The sequence below is a fragment of the Episyrphus balteatus genome, chromosome 1 (assembly GCF_945859705.1).
Source record: "Episyrphus balteatus chromosome 1, idEpiBalt1.1, whole genome shotgun sequence".
Classification (NCBI taxonomy): Eukaryota; Metazoa; Arthropoda; class Insecta; order Diptera; family Syrphidae; genus Episyrphus; species Episyrphus balteatus.
This window is the reverse complement of record NC_079134.1, coordinates 106,271,552-106,285,900: the sequence shown is the minus strand read 5'-3', so window position 1 is coordinate 106,285,900 and position 14,349 is coordinate 106,271,552. Positions and strand designations below refer to the sequence as shown.

The window sequence follows — 14,349 nt, the reverse complement described above, 5'->3', positions numbered from 1 at the left end:
AGTGGGTTGTACAGTTGTGGATCAAGTGAGAGTCAGCTGAACCCCAGTTCAGGTTTATGTACAAGAAAATTTTACTATATATATACCTAGTGTCACTGTCAATTGTCATTATTTTCGTCCATAAACAAAAAATACCAAAACTGGAAACTGGGTGGGCAAATTCCTGCATTTATCAAGAAGCATAAATGGATTATTTAAAGGCATTAAATTTGTTGAAAATTTGTTGTCTTTGGAGCAATACACTTCAAGAATGGACAATGCCTAAGGATGTTGGCTGGATAGAGTTACATCTTAGGAGATTCACAAGAAGTATTGGCCATTCAACAAAGATCGGTGATCATGAGCGAACGAGTTAATGGCATTGATCATCCATCCACTATTTTAGTATACGTAAGTTTTGTTCTTTTTTCTTTTGAAAATATTTTTAAAATTCATATTTTCGTTTTTAGACACACTTGACTCTTTATTGCTTTGCAAATGGACAAATCAGCACATTACTGAAGTTGCTTTACAAAGCAAGATTATTTGCTTCTTTTGATTTGTGGAGAAGATCATCCAGAAATCGCACTTTTTTTTTTTTGTTATTAATAGAGCAACACAAGTTTAATCTTGCATGCAGTTGGGGAATATAAACTATCCTTTCGCTTCATCGAACATGCTCTATCTCTAAACCTTAAATATTACGGAGCAAAATCAATTCATGTTGCTGAGAATCATTTTCCGATCAGCGTTGGCTAATGAAAAAGAAGCATATTGTATCTACAAGACACAGGTAAATAACTATGTTCTTTCAATTAAGTATTTGGTATTAAATGGGTTCCCATATTTTTCTTTAGTTGGGTGAAAATCATGATAAGACTCAGGAATCATCACAGTGCCCACGCCTGTTGACACAACAAGCTGTCTGACTTTTATACATTATTTACAAACCAAAAAGATTGGGAACAGCGTTACATTCATCCAGAATATATGCCATGCTCTGATGTATTCTGCCTTAGAGTTGGAACAGAAAGATTTTGTCAAGATATGGTTGCCATCAAGGAGAACTTTGAAAAGTGGTCTGATGGCAGCAATAAGGTAAATGTTTATCCAGCAGTATACCTTATTTGTTTAAATTAAAGAATATGATTTAATATTATTTAAGGATTCTCGATTGGAATGATGTTACGATACGAAGCTGTGCCAACTCGTGATATTCAAATGAAGCAAGTCGGTTTGCATGCTCTTTGGCTGAGGTTTCTCGAACTATTATTGCGTCCGTTGCAAGAAAATACTTTTATTGGATATTTCCATAACGTATGTATAGAGAAATTTGTTTTTTTTTAAGTTTGTATAATTATTTTAACTTTTCGTTACTTAGTCACCAAGATCGTTGATGAATTTCGTCGTTCGTTATATACCAGATGAACAGCCTTTACTTAGACCACATCATGATTCTTCTACCAAATACCCATAAGTTAAATTAATAATTTTTATAACAACAAAACTTGATGCTCGGTTAGATTTAAGGGATGTGCACCCTTTTATAGCAATGTCAATTTGGGCGATGATATTGAGAGCCTCACTGAGAAAACCGAAACTTAAATCCATTTTGCAATCACTTTTTATAGGTAACTTTAATCTTTATTTAAATAAAACAACAATTTAATTAAGGCCAAGTTGTTTGATTATGTAGGGCATCTCCCGGGCAAATGAAATGCATCTAGAACCAATCGTCATCGTATCATGTTGCCAACAAGATCGGGATTAGAGATGAATATTTTCAAGAAGATTGTTTGATGAAAAAAGATGAAGTAAATGTCTTGATTGTTTGAAAATTTAAGTTTTGGCCTCTTCAACAAACTTTATCCAAAATAAAGAAAACATTGCTGCAACAATTTTGTATTATCATCAGCAATTTTATCGACAGGCACATTGTTCTTAATTATAACAAATATATTCAGAGGTTTTTGTTTTCTCTATAATTTAGTAATTTTGGATTTTGTTTCACAAAATTAATCCTTGTTCTGAAACAAAAAGAAATAAACAAAAATTCTTGAAGTAAATAAAAAAAAAAACACCCCAATCAATTTGGAAAACCATATTAATTTCCACCACCTATTATCTGAACTGTCAGAAAATTCAGATTAAAGTGAGAAAGCAATATTTTTTCCACTAATAATCACCTGATCCATGGCTGAACCACTGCTAACCCACCAATATCGGTGGGTAACTTTTGATCTTGGTTCAGCAGTGGGTTAAGACCTGAACCTCGATTGTACAACACTGCAAATGAGTTGAACCGAGTTCAAACGTTGATCCGAGGATGAACCACGTTTGTACAACTGGCCCTAATGAGATCATTTTTCGATCCAGCAGTAGGAAGACCTCGCTTAGTTAATTCCGCCTTCAGCTCAATCAAACTTAACTGATTTAGTGTTTTACCCATTTTAACTTTTCAAAACGCGAGCACTTTTACTGATTTCAAAATATTTTACACTTTGTTTATTGTTAAAACACACGCGCACTTTTTATTTTATTCCCGAAATTATCTGATTCGCACAAATAAATAAGTTTTATTCCACTTTTCTGACACTTTCAAGATTAAACTGTCTCCGGTCGGTGTCTACGCTGCCCTTTTATACCGGAATTTCGAGATTCGAGAATATCTTCGAAGGTTCTCGTCTTTGCTTCTCGAAACTTCCTTTCCAGGAGGGGCGCTTCATACTTCCAGTCTAGTGGGATATTTTGGGATGTGTTCAGAGGGTAGTTTCTTAATTACTAAAGGTCCGTTCACATTTCTACCTTTGCAGTAGTAGGTAGTGTGTTCAGACTTTTATCTTAAAAGTAGTTCAGTAATTCATCGTTACAATTATGTTAAAATGTCCATGAGCCTCTCAGAAAAGTCATTCGTGGCAAAAGGTAAAAATAAAAATAGTCTTTTAGCTTCTCTTTTTAAATAATTTTAGAATTTCAGCAGAATTATACAATTCCAATTGCCATTCTCCAAAACCGACGTCCAACAAGTACAATCAAATGACCCATTCCCATTCATAACCAAACTTTAGAGTGGAACACTATTCAAAGCTAGCTGCCGAATTCTGGGATCCAGCTGGTCAAACTATATTTATCTGGACCTGGAAAAATCGTGCTACCAATTAACCTTACTGTTTGTGGAGATCTTACAGTTGTTCTCTATCATGCACGCAATGCTCTCAAGGGAATGGGTCGCCCTCAAGGCTTGAAAATTTGTCAATTACAATTTAATACTGGCAACATTCACAACCAACGATTTGGACGAGCTACCTGACCAGGAACATGTTCCATCTAATTTCACTGTGTCTCTCTCGATTGTCGTTACTGACAATGAAAGCCACCTTGGTTACCGGCTAAACCAAAACGCAATCCAATCAATCTATTTAGTTCACAATTCGAATATGTAGAAATGGTTGATAATTTTGGTAGTCAAACAAAAATATATGATCCCCGAGTCTCGAATAAACTGTTTGTTCTTTTGTGGTTACTAAACCAACTGCGGGATCTGTGTCCGATCGCCCACGCCAGCCGCCACTATCAAGGCCAGCACCACCCATACCCAATATAGAAACTATTTTTTTTTATACAATCAATCCGGTTTCAGAAGTATCTGAGCAACAAACAGAAGCACCTTTAGTAATGCCAGACATTACAGAGAATAGCAACGAGCGTCCTTATGCAAGCACATCGCCAGCTCCACCAATCAACATCTCAAAGTGAGCCTCATATTGCATCGACAAAGGAGGCTAGCTTTGATTTGTTGGGATCATTTTTGATTCAGGTGATTTGCGTTCAGCCAATACCTGATATTTTGGGTTAGTTTTTTTTTTTGATTATTCAAAATTCATAATTTTTGAATAATGATTTTAAATTTCTGTGAAGATAACACCCAACCTAAATCAACAGCTGAAGTAGATGATATATTTGGATCAATTAGTGCACTGGCCACTGCAACGGGAGGAGAATTTAATTTAGACTTTGATGCGTTTGCATCAGCGACACCAGGTCCTAGATTGACACCATCGGTTCCAATAAGTTTTCCACGATCATCTGCTGCGACACCATCATTTACAACTACAAATGTTGGTGGTAACAGTCAAGTGCCAAGCAAATAAACATCACCACAACAAGTTAGTCCTCTAGAGACCACTTACGAGATTTCTTTTTAATTGATTTGTTGGAAATTAATACGAAGGACGATGAAACCAGACGGCTGCAAGCTGAAGTCGAAGAAGGAAAGCTCAAACAGGTTTGTTTAAAAAAAAAAGTCAAAGCATATTGATTATAATATTTATTTGTTTTTTTTTGTAGGTTGAAGCTGCTGCTGCTTTATTGAATGCATCAAGAACACCGCAACGTCATCATGTTGCCGAAGATGAAAACGATAATGAAGAATTTGCCAACGGTGATGTTGGTGGTGATGTGTTACAGGATGCTTAGAAATTGCTTGAAGAAGTCGTTGTTTTACCGATATTGGTGCCATATTTTTTTAAGGCAATTTATTATTTCATATAAATACATAATATGTAATTTTTTTTATTTTTTTTGTTGACATTCAGTCTCAGTTAATTATTAGTTTGATGAAATAATAAAAAATGAAATAAAAACCATAAGTTTGTTTTTCGTTTGTTTCCATACTTCCATTAAGGCTGCTGTTTACCGTTAATTCGATTATGTATAATCTTTGAACAACAACAACATATTGAAAAGGTGCTTCCACCAAATGTTTATGGCTAGATTTACCATAAGAGTAACAAGAAACTAGTACAAAGTGACTAAAAACCTGGAACTTGAGGTGCATAATAAGTTCTCTGCATAGTAAATGAAGTGTATCTGCGCTCAGCTTGACAAATCAATTTATTTTTTTTTATTAACAAATAATAGGGTATGACGATGTCAATTTTAAATGTTTGTATATCGCTCAGTTTTTGTGTTCTCAACCTTGAAATGACTAATCGATAATATTTTAGAAACTAGAGACATGCTCAAAGTAGGTACCTACTGAAATCGAATGAAGTGCTGTTTTTAATTACTTAATAAAATTCAGCAAATAAATGAGCTTGGATTAGTTAAGTTAGGCATTTCAAAACTTTAGCTATTTTTTTTAAGGTGGGGCTTTCAATGCTATATGCATTTTGGCCAAAACAAACACGTCTACTAACCCTTAACCTAGCCAGCTTCGTCCAGTTGCGTTCATCTAGTTGCCTTTGTTTGCGTGTTGCAGAAGTGGTACCAAAATGTCATATACAGTGATACCTTCTTGAGAGGAATTTACTGCTTGAATGCCTTGGTAGTCAGAGGAGAAATGTAGCAAGTTTGATTGTTCTTTTGGTCTTTAGAACAGTCCTTTATTTTTCAAAGTCAAAGGTGCAATTATTTTTGACGATATCAACAACGAAACTTCGATTGTACTAGGACTCGGTGCAGAACTCACAGGCGGAGTTTCACATTGTTGTATGCGGCTGCATCCAGATGCCTGAAACCCATTTGTTTGACAGATCTCCATCATATATGTCGACGGTGACTGGATTGTTGCACTCACAAGCGTAGAACTCATGAAGGACATAGCTATGATTGGTCACATCGTTGTCAGTGTCCCACCAACCAAAAACATTCTCATTGCTGTTTACGATTGAGATTCGTGCGAAGCCATGGCGTAGCTAAACACACAGCTTTAACTTGGTCGTGCGAAGTACGAAGTAAAAAGTTCTCTTATCACTGCTATATAATTTCAAATTCACAAATCACTATAAAAAAATCACGAACACAACAAAGATTTTGTTTTCAGTTTAAAAAAATTTAATTCATTTTTTTAGTTTTTTTTTTTTAATTTTATTTTGTCATTTCAAACGTCAGTTTTGACGTTTCTAAACAAATTCTAAACAATTTATGGTTTGTTAGCACAGATTTAAAACTCTTCAAAAAGTTAAGCCCAAAGAATTCTCCGGGCTAAACAACTAAGCCCAAGGGGCTAAAGTGTTGTTGCATTTAACATGTAAATTGCTTAGCCCCGACTGCGTTTTTTTGTCCAGTTAAGACCGGTGCTAATAAAAAACACACCTATTGTATCTTATTAGAAATAAGTTAAGCTTAAGTCAATTGTATACCTATAGTATGTTCACTAAAAAGAAATTGAATTAAAATTGTCTCTTTTGTAATGGGGGCTCGCGTTTGATTTGACTTTTCCTGCTTTTTATATTTTCTAGTGAAACCAGTTAAACCTTGATAGCCATAGCAACATATTACGTAGTTAAACAAAAAAAAAATGTTTGTGCTCCATTTGGAGAGTAAAAATTGAAAATAAAATAATTTAATTTAAAAAAATAAATAATCTTCCCAGTGTAATTTGTGAAAACTATTTTCTCTAAACAATCTACCACACAAATTCTTAATTCTTCGGTACACCACAAAAATTGATTTCCACCATCAAAATGTGCTGTTAATTATTTTGCTGTTTACTTGGAAAAACGTTGACACCACTTCACAGCTTCGCCTTGTGCATTTAGAAAAAAAAAAAAATAATAAAAAAAGATACAAAAACCACCACCAAAGTGCAGAGTATTTTTTTTCTTTTTCACTCTTCCCAACTGGCCAGGCCACAGACGCGGGTCACATACCCAGCAACGCTAACTTCCTATATGTGAAGTTCACGTTCTCCTTCCCTTTTACTTTGTTTTGTTTATTCTTTATTGACCTGGTTTGATTAAATGCAATCCAGTGTCCCAATAACATAGCTTATTAAATAATAACTTTCATTACTCAACCTACATTGTTGAGTAATAATAAGAAACACTTTTTAACCTGAATTGCTCTTTGGCAATTCAGCATATTTATGCATTGATTCGAAGTCGTTTAAATGTTGTTATTTTTAGTCTTTAAGTTACTATTAACAATTAAAGTTATTCTTTTTTTTATTCTTGGAAAACCAAGAAAAATTGAATTGTCTTTCATTTTTTTAAACCGATAAGTTGTCTCGCGCGCCCAGGGATCTTTTTTTATTTATGTATTTTGTTTTCAACAAAAAAAACTATTTTCTGTTTTTCCAATAAATATAATGGTTGTTTAAAAGAATTGTTTGTTTGTTTTGAAGATTTTTTTTATTTTCATATGAAATTATGGATTTTAGAAATACGGATATAAACCGATGAAATAGTACTCCATATAAGTACTTTTAAAGAACAGTGGTTTTTCTGTAGCTAGAAAAGTAGGTACCCTGCAAACCAAACCTCAGTAGTTTAGGGGAAATTACAATCACCAACAAAGACTATACTTTGTAGGTGTATGTGTTTCCTTATTTACCAAAATCTCTCCCCTCAAAATATTGTAGTTTTGTTTCTCCTGAAAAAAATAAACTCTTTGGTAAATGGGAGGAAAAGAGCGCGATGTATGCAATGCACAAAGTTTTGTCGCTTTTGTAATGGCGGCGCGCCATTGATTTGATTTTTCCTGCATTTTATATTTTCTAGTGAAACATTGATAGCCACAGCAACATATTAGTTAAGAAAAAAGAACATTTCTGTGCTCCATTTGATAGATAAATAGAACAATTTAACTTAAAAAATAAATAATCTTCTCAGTGTTATTTGTTTTATTTTAATCTACCGCACAAATTCTTCGGCACGACACATAAATTCCACCACCATTTCCACCAAAAAAATGTCACAAAAACCACCACCAATTGATTTGGAAAATAAAGGTATGTTTATTTTAAAATTGATAAATTATATAGTTGTTGATTTTTTCTGTCTTCTAGTGGAGATCAATTCCAGACATCAATGACTGAGTTTACAGTTCAAAAGGTTCCTCCACGCTATCCAGAACGAGTGAAATGAATCTTATGTTTAATACAGACTACAATACTTTAGTGTGATCCACATTTTACAGACTTGTAGTGTAAGTTAATAAGATTCCCTTCTGCGCTTTGTGAAGCTGATAGTATTATTTTTTTTCTCAGGTCTGCACCCTCTGACCACTTGTTGATGTGTTCGCTCTAATCCTAGACAAAAACAACATTCAACAATTCTATATCGGGTATAAAAATGACGTCAGAGACTCCTTGCTCGCCACAGTTCGTATTACAAACGCATTGCGAGGCATGCATTTTGTTCCCCTCAACAGTTGTGTGGATAGATATGATATTAGAGAAATTCAACGCCAACATTTCTCATAGTGGTCTTAAATAAAGTGTCACACAAGACGTATGTTTTGATATTATATAATTCGACTGAATAAATCTAAATCTCTAACCAAAGTTTCAACTTCAGAGTTTGTTTGTAATTTCATGTGTAATTTTAAAAGGTTTAGATTCACAAGGAACTAACTACTCCTTTTACGTACAAATTTCACCACATAATTACCTACTTCCAGATTCGAAGTTTCAGTGATTATTCTGTAACTAAAAAAGTACTGGCAAATGTACATCAGAAGCACTTCCAGATGTGCTTCGCTGATGTACTTTTGAAGTACATTTTTCTGTACTTTTAATGGAGGGGAAATTTATTTCATCTTGCATGCGAGAAAGAGATATAGCTGCTTCACGTATTCTTATATACAGAAAGTATATAACTGAGTTTTTTCCCGAGCTCCTATCTTTTTTCAGTGGAAAAGAAGTACTTCTTTTACGTACATATTTCACCGGTTTTTTCTGTAGTTCTGCGTTTGCTGGGTACTGGCAAATGTACATCAGAAGCACATCCAGATGTGCTTCGCTGACGTACTTTTAAAGTACATTTGTCTGTACTTTTAATGGAGGGGAAATTCATTTCATCTTGAATGCAAGAAAGAGATAGCTGCTTCACGTATTCTTATATACAGAAAGTATATAACTGAGTTTTTTCCCGAGCTCCTATCTTTTTTCAGTGGAAAAGAAGTACTTCTTTCACGTACAATTTCACCGGGTTTTTCTGTAGTTTTACATTTGCTGAGCACTGAAACTAGAAACTTGTTCTTTAAAGATACTTATTAGTAGTATATATTTCTAGTGTTATATCCGTACTGCTACAATCCATGGCTGCTCTAATCTAGAAGTACGTATTGTAGGAAACGCCAATCTTATATAGGCATACATTTTTTTTTTGTTAGATCAAATTAGGCAACAGTCGATAAGGTAGTCTAATTTATGATGATAATAGAGTATTCTATTATCTTTGGTTTTTGGCTTAGCTTAAACTGGAACCTAGCTTTGTTTCAATTTGATTCAAATGGTTTCAAGATAAGAGAATAACGTGTGGATGTGGATGATGGTGGATATCGCTGACGCTGTGGTGGGCTTATTTTTTTAGTACAAAATCGGCTGAAAAGATTTGCTGACTAAAAAGAAACTTGTAAGCGGGAAAGTACTAAAAATACGCAGCTGATTTTTGATTTTCGAAAATATGAAATCCAAGCTCGCGCATACCAATGGAATTCGGTGTCATGGAAGTGTTTCCGGTGTGTTTTTCTGAGCCGTTTTTGACTAGAAAATTATAGTTTTTACACACCTATTTTCGAAATAATTTTTAATGATTTTTAAGATAAAAATTATAAATTTCTAGTCAAAATTAAGACTAGGAAGGAACCTTCCCGAATCCACTTCTGCTGAATTCGAAAATGGCCGCACTATTTTCGAAATTGGAAAGGGTTGCCGTGTGGCTATAAAAGGCGGTGGTTGCCGCGGATCGTTCTCTTTTGGTTTCATAATTTTGTGCGGGTACTATTGGACGGCTTCATCGGTTTGCTTTTAAAATATATATATACAAAACTACAAACTACATAATAATTGCTACATAAAATTTTAAAATATTTGAAAACGCATTCGTTCGCATAAAACAATAAAATCTCGCAAAAAAAACGACATAAAACACATGCAAAAAGTGTAAAAACTCAATGCGAAATCTATAAGCGTCTGTAAATGTGTGTGCCCTTTGTGTTCTTAAGCCCCTGAAAAAAAAAATATCAAACTACCCTACAAATCGTATAACAAAACGAACGAAAAAGAGAGAAAAAAAAACAGAAAAACATACGCGAAAAAAACCAAAATCCGTGAGCAACCAAACCCCCGCATGTGCCCCAAGTCCAACAAAAAATATAGAGAGTGTTAACCAAAGAGACCAACAAGAAAAAACACCCAAAAACGTACAAACAGTGTGAAAGTTATAAAAAAACCCATAAAAACCCGACTTGGTACAGTCACCACACCCAAAGCAGCACCCCGCATCATCATCATCAGCGTCACCAGTTATTCACCACCCAATCATCTCCCATCATCACCATTATCAGTAATATCATTAAATTCACCTCAGATAAAATCATTAAATTTGCATAGGTATATGCATTTATGTTCCATTTTTTTTATAATATATTTGTATTTTTTCTCTTTCATATGATCAATTCACAATAGAAAACAAAAATTGAATTCCCCTCACCTCTTTTCACCACAGTAAGATCGTTATTTTTCTAATTACCTAAATCTCTTAAATTAAACGAAAGTACAAAAAAAAGAACATTCAATTACAAGCTAATGTGTGTGTGTGTAAGTGTATTCTCACAAATGTGGTGAATTTCTCTTTTCTTATCAATAATATTCGCTTAGAAATTATAATACGTACAAATGGTACTACATATGCAAATTAGACCTGTGATGCGGTGCACCTCCTCAAAGGGAAATGTAAAGTCGTGGTAAGTTTTTTTTTTAAATATTATTATTGGAAAAAAGAGAAATTAATTTGCTCAGTTGGCTATCAACTTTATCACATATACCTACATTTTGTTGAAAAAAAAAACATATTTTCCTATTGGGGATTGGAAAAGTTGAAGTGCGCTACCGGTGGTCAACATTTGCAACTAAATAAACAGGACGGAAAGAACCAGCGCCACCTTGTTGTGAGAACACACACGTCAAGCTGTCAAAACATCCGACATCTTGATTTTTTTTTTGTAAACACTTTCCCTCCCAACCTCGCATTTCATTTCATCATTCTCATATCGTTCATAAACGACTATTTTGTGGACTTACATAAAATTTACAAAGCTTGGACAAGAAAAAAAAATATTTTAAAAAATAATACACATAAAAAAGCTAATAAAAAGCAAAAAAAAAAGTGATACAATTGAAATAAGTGTATAATTAAGAGTTGATTTTGATTCAAAATTAAAAATGTTTTCGTTCTTACTGTCGTCGTCGGTCGTCGTCCCCGTTATGTACCATTGCTATTTGTATAGCATTTGAGAGCTTTTTGATTAGAAAATCTTGCAAACATTTTCATAGTTGGAGATATATGAACAGCCAATAAAAAGCCATCTTTGTCCATCGTCTCAAAAGTTGGCAAAAAACATCAGTTTTATGGATTTCCTTTTAAAAGAGTATCCAAAATAGCCAAATTTGATAATGATGTAAGTAATGCTTTTCAAAAGCATTTTTATTTTACCTTTTAACCCTTAATTATCAAATAATTTTTTTCAGACAGTTGAACATCTTATACAATTTAGTGAACTACTTAATATGGGATTTGATGAATCAAAAATTCCGAAGCCCTTGTCAAGTTCAATAAGAACAAAGTTAGAGCTTGACTTCCTTATTGTTATTTATAGCTTGTTTTTAATACAATGTATAGTAGGCCTTACCCATAAATATTTGTAAACAAGTTTCTTTCCATACCAACTTGGTAGCTACATATATGTACAAAGCAAAAATGCAATAGAAAAACACTTTATAATGAAATGTATCTATTAATTTATTATTATTGAGAAAAATAAATACTTAGCATTACAATATTTGTGTAAAATAATAAGAGTAATTTTTTCGATCATCTTGAGTACCCATGATTGATGGAATTTTCATTAGTAAGATATCTGATGTACTAGGCATGATTTGTGAAACCCATTGGGCTTATTAAGTACATCACAGGGAGAGGTAAATCCAAGACATCGCTGTCCATCCATTCAATTGCCTCATTGTTGCTTTTTTCAAAGGTTTCTATGAAGATATAAGATGTCGCATTATTAGCTTGTTAATGCGTTGCAGAATTGCATGATTGGATATTTTTCTGCGATTTTTTCTTACAATCTCAGGTTGATGTAGTGTATTAAATAAAACCGAATGTATGAGCAAATAGATTCCTACCAAACTCGGTAAGTCGGGATATGTTCACCAAGAATCTTTTACAACCCACGAGTTGACATTTTTGATTTAACATTGAAGAGTGAATGAACTTCATTTTCGGTGTTCATGCAAAATGAAACGTAGGGCTTGCATCCTTCAGTTTTCTTGAATTGATTCCTCATCAAATCATAGCGTACGACTTTTCTGCAATATAAAAGAAAATGCGTATTTAAAAAAGAAAACAAATGTATTTACCAATTGATTTTGGAGGCATACCTATCAATTTAGTTCCCAATATCTGTTTTGAAATACAAAACATACGTGGATTTCTGCTAGAAGTATTAAAATTTTTTTTTTATTTTTTTAATATATTGTTTTTCTTGATTGAAATGCAGTTTTTTGAATAAAAATATTTTATACTCACTATAATTTGAGTTCACACTGAAATAAATACGTTTTCACAATTCATGAAAAATGTTCTGTTTTTTTGTGAAATTTCTTTTGACGTCTGATACGGACGCCATTTTTAGAAAAAAGTAAACAAAACTATTTCCAAGTTGTCAAGGCTAGGTGGCGCTAGTTCCTTCCGTCCTGTTTATTTGGTTAGAATTTTTGACCACTACGGCGCTAGTAGTATATCCTCCAATCGCCAATAAGTATGCAATACTTGCCTAAGTATGCAATACTTACCTTCTTGTAGAGGAAATTTAACTACTTGTACCTAAATCGATTTGTGATTGATTAATGACGTGGTACTTGATAAGATAAAAAAAAAAATACACTCAAGGTCAATTTTTTTTACATATTGTGGTGACTTGACAAGTGACTCAAGTTACAATTTTACATTAAATAATTTTAAAAGTAAAACAAAAAAAAAAAATAAAAGATTTAATATCCAAGACTTAATAATTAATAACTTAGATTTATTGAAAATATAATATTTTATGAAATAGAAAACAATCATAATTTAAATAAAATTTTCGTGCGATTTCGCCTTACAGTAGGCTATACTTTTTGAAGCTAATGTTTGAGAAAAGTTTATTTCCGGTTACCTTTTGGATTTATGATTTTTTTTTTGTTTCATTATTGTTTTTTTTTTTTAACTGAATTTATATTTTTTTTTTTGGAACAAAATTTTTATCAATTTATTATTATTACTATTATCGACTGTTGTTTATTTTTTTGAATTTGATTTGAAAAGTTAAGATTAAATATTATTTTTTTTTACTATTTGGTTAAGTTTATATCCTTTGTTAGGTTAAGTTTTTCTAATAAATTGTTTTGGTTCAAAGACAGAAAAGAACATAATTTTTGAATTTTTCTTTTTGGTTTTCTTCTGCACGAAGAAATGGGTACTCGATGTTTTTTTTTTTGGTAACAGCGATTAATTGTTTTTAAAATGAAGTTTTGTTAAACGACGTCGGAAGTGGATGTGGCGATGAGACGAAATAAAGAGAAAGATTAAGAGGATCCATGATCACCGATGGGTTGAATTTTGTTTTTATTAGGTTGATTTTTAGATTTTGATCGAGTATGAGAATAAATTTAAAGGTAAGCATGTTTTAGAACTTTTGCATTTAAACATCGAGTTAGGGGTTGTTATAAAAATGGAGGACATAACAACCAAGGTCGTATCCTTGCGATACGAGGGTGGGAAAATCCTCAGAGAGCCAACACCAACCAGCGCTCTCCTCACTCGTGAAGAATTTTTGTAGGTAGACAAGACAGGACTATTGGGCTCTTCTTCAGAACCAGATACTTTTATTAATCATTTTCGGCATGTAATTTCATAACGAACGTTCAATTGTTACATTGGCAAGAACCCCCCCATCCGACGAGCTAGGATGTGCCATATGCTAGCATGCCACGCCTAAGTAAAGCTGTACACCCTTTTCTTCCTGCTGCCAGGATCAGCCTCTAGTACCTATAAGCTGGGGGTTGTAATGGTGGTAAGGGGAAGGAAAGGTTTAAGGACTCTTCGGTAGTTTCCCCTGCTCCAAGAAACGCGATATTCTATTGCTATTGATATGACATACTACCCAGAATCCTAGCCGTCAACACCAGGTTCCGTTATAGTATATAATTGGTGAAATTTATACGTAAAAGAAGTAGTTTTTGTTCCTAGTGAAAATAAAAAATTCTTCAAAACAAACAATTTTTTAACTAATTATAATATTTATTAGAAACACACATAATATAATTTTTGTTTTTTTGAAAACCAAATATGTAAATAAAAAAAATCCCTAGGTGCGCGT

General features: G+C 33.2%; 5 long non-coding RNA genes across 7 annotated transcripts; 4 read left to right on the top strand and 1 right to left on the bottom strand.

Moving 5' to 3' along the window:
- Window positions 1-717: 717 nt before the first annotated feature.
- LOC129907546 (uncharacterized) lies at window positions 718-1,491 on the top strand. Its single transcript, XR_008771070.1, has 4 exons — window positions 718-772; window positions 837-1,077; window positions 1,145-1,296; window positions 1,361-1,491. It is a non-coding gene; the product is annotated as an uncharacterized LOC129907546 (long non-coding RNA).
- Window positions 1,492-3,351: 1,860 nt separating this feature from the next.
- On the top strand, window positions 3,352-5,391 carry LOC129907547 (uncharacterized). The gene is made up of 3 exons (XR_008771071.1): window positions 3,352-3,830; window positions 3,922-4,264; window positions 4,327-5,391. It is a non-coding gene; the product is annotated as an uncharacterized LOC129907547 (long non-coding RNA).
- A 1,878-nt stretch (window positions 5,392-7,269) lies between these two features.
- LOC129907548 (uncharacterized) lies at window positions 7,270-8,244 on the top strand. The gene is made up of 3 exons (XR_008771072.1): window positions 7,270-7,711; window positions 7,769-7,908; window positions 7,970-8,244. It is a non-coding gene; the product is annotated as an uncharacterized LOC129907548 (long non-coding RNA).
- Window positions 8,245-11,293: 3,049 nt separating this feature from the next.
- LOC129907544 (uncharacterized) lies at window positions 11,294-11,764 on the top strand. The gene is made up of 2 exons (XR_008771069.1): window positions 11,294-11,385; window positions 11,456-11,764. It is a non-coding gene; the product is annotated as an uncharacterized LOC129907544 (long non-coding RNA).
- An 88-nt stretch (window positions 11,765-11,852) lies between these two features.
- LOC129907543 (uncharacterized) lies at window positions 11,853-12,630 on the bottom strand. Of its 3 annotated transcripts, XR_008771067.1 has the most exons (4): window positions 12,519-12,623; window positions 12,371-12,426; window positions 12,056-12,298; window positions 11,853-11,968 (listed from the first exon to the last, which is right to left on the bottom strand). It is a non-coding gene; the product is annotated as an uncharacterized LOC129907543 (long non-coding RNA). The 3 variants fall into 3 exon arrangements; XR_008771068.1 differs by having other exon boundaries at window positions 11,873-12,298; window positions 12,371-12,423; window positions 12,519-12,630; XR_008771066.1 differs by having other exon boundaries at window positions 11,873-12,298.
- Between the last annotated feature and the right edge of the window lie 1,719 nt (window positions 12,631-14,349).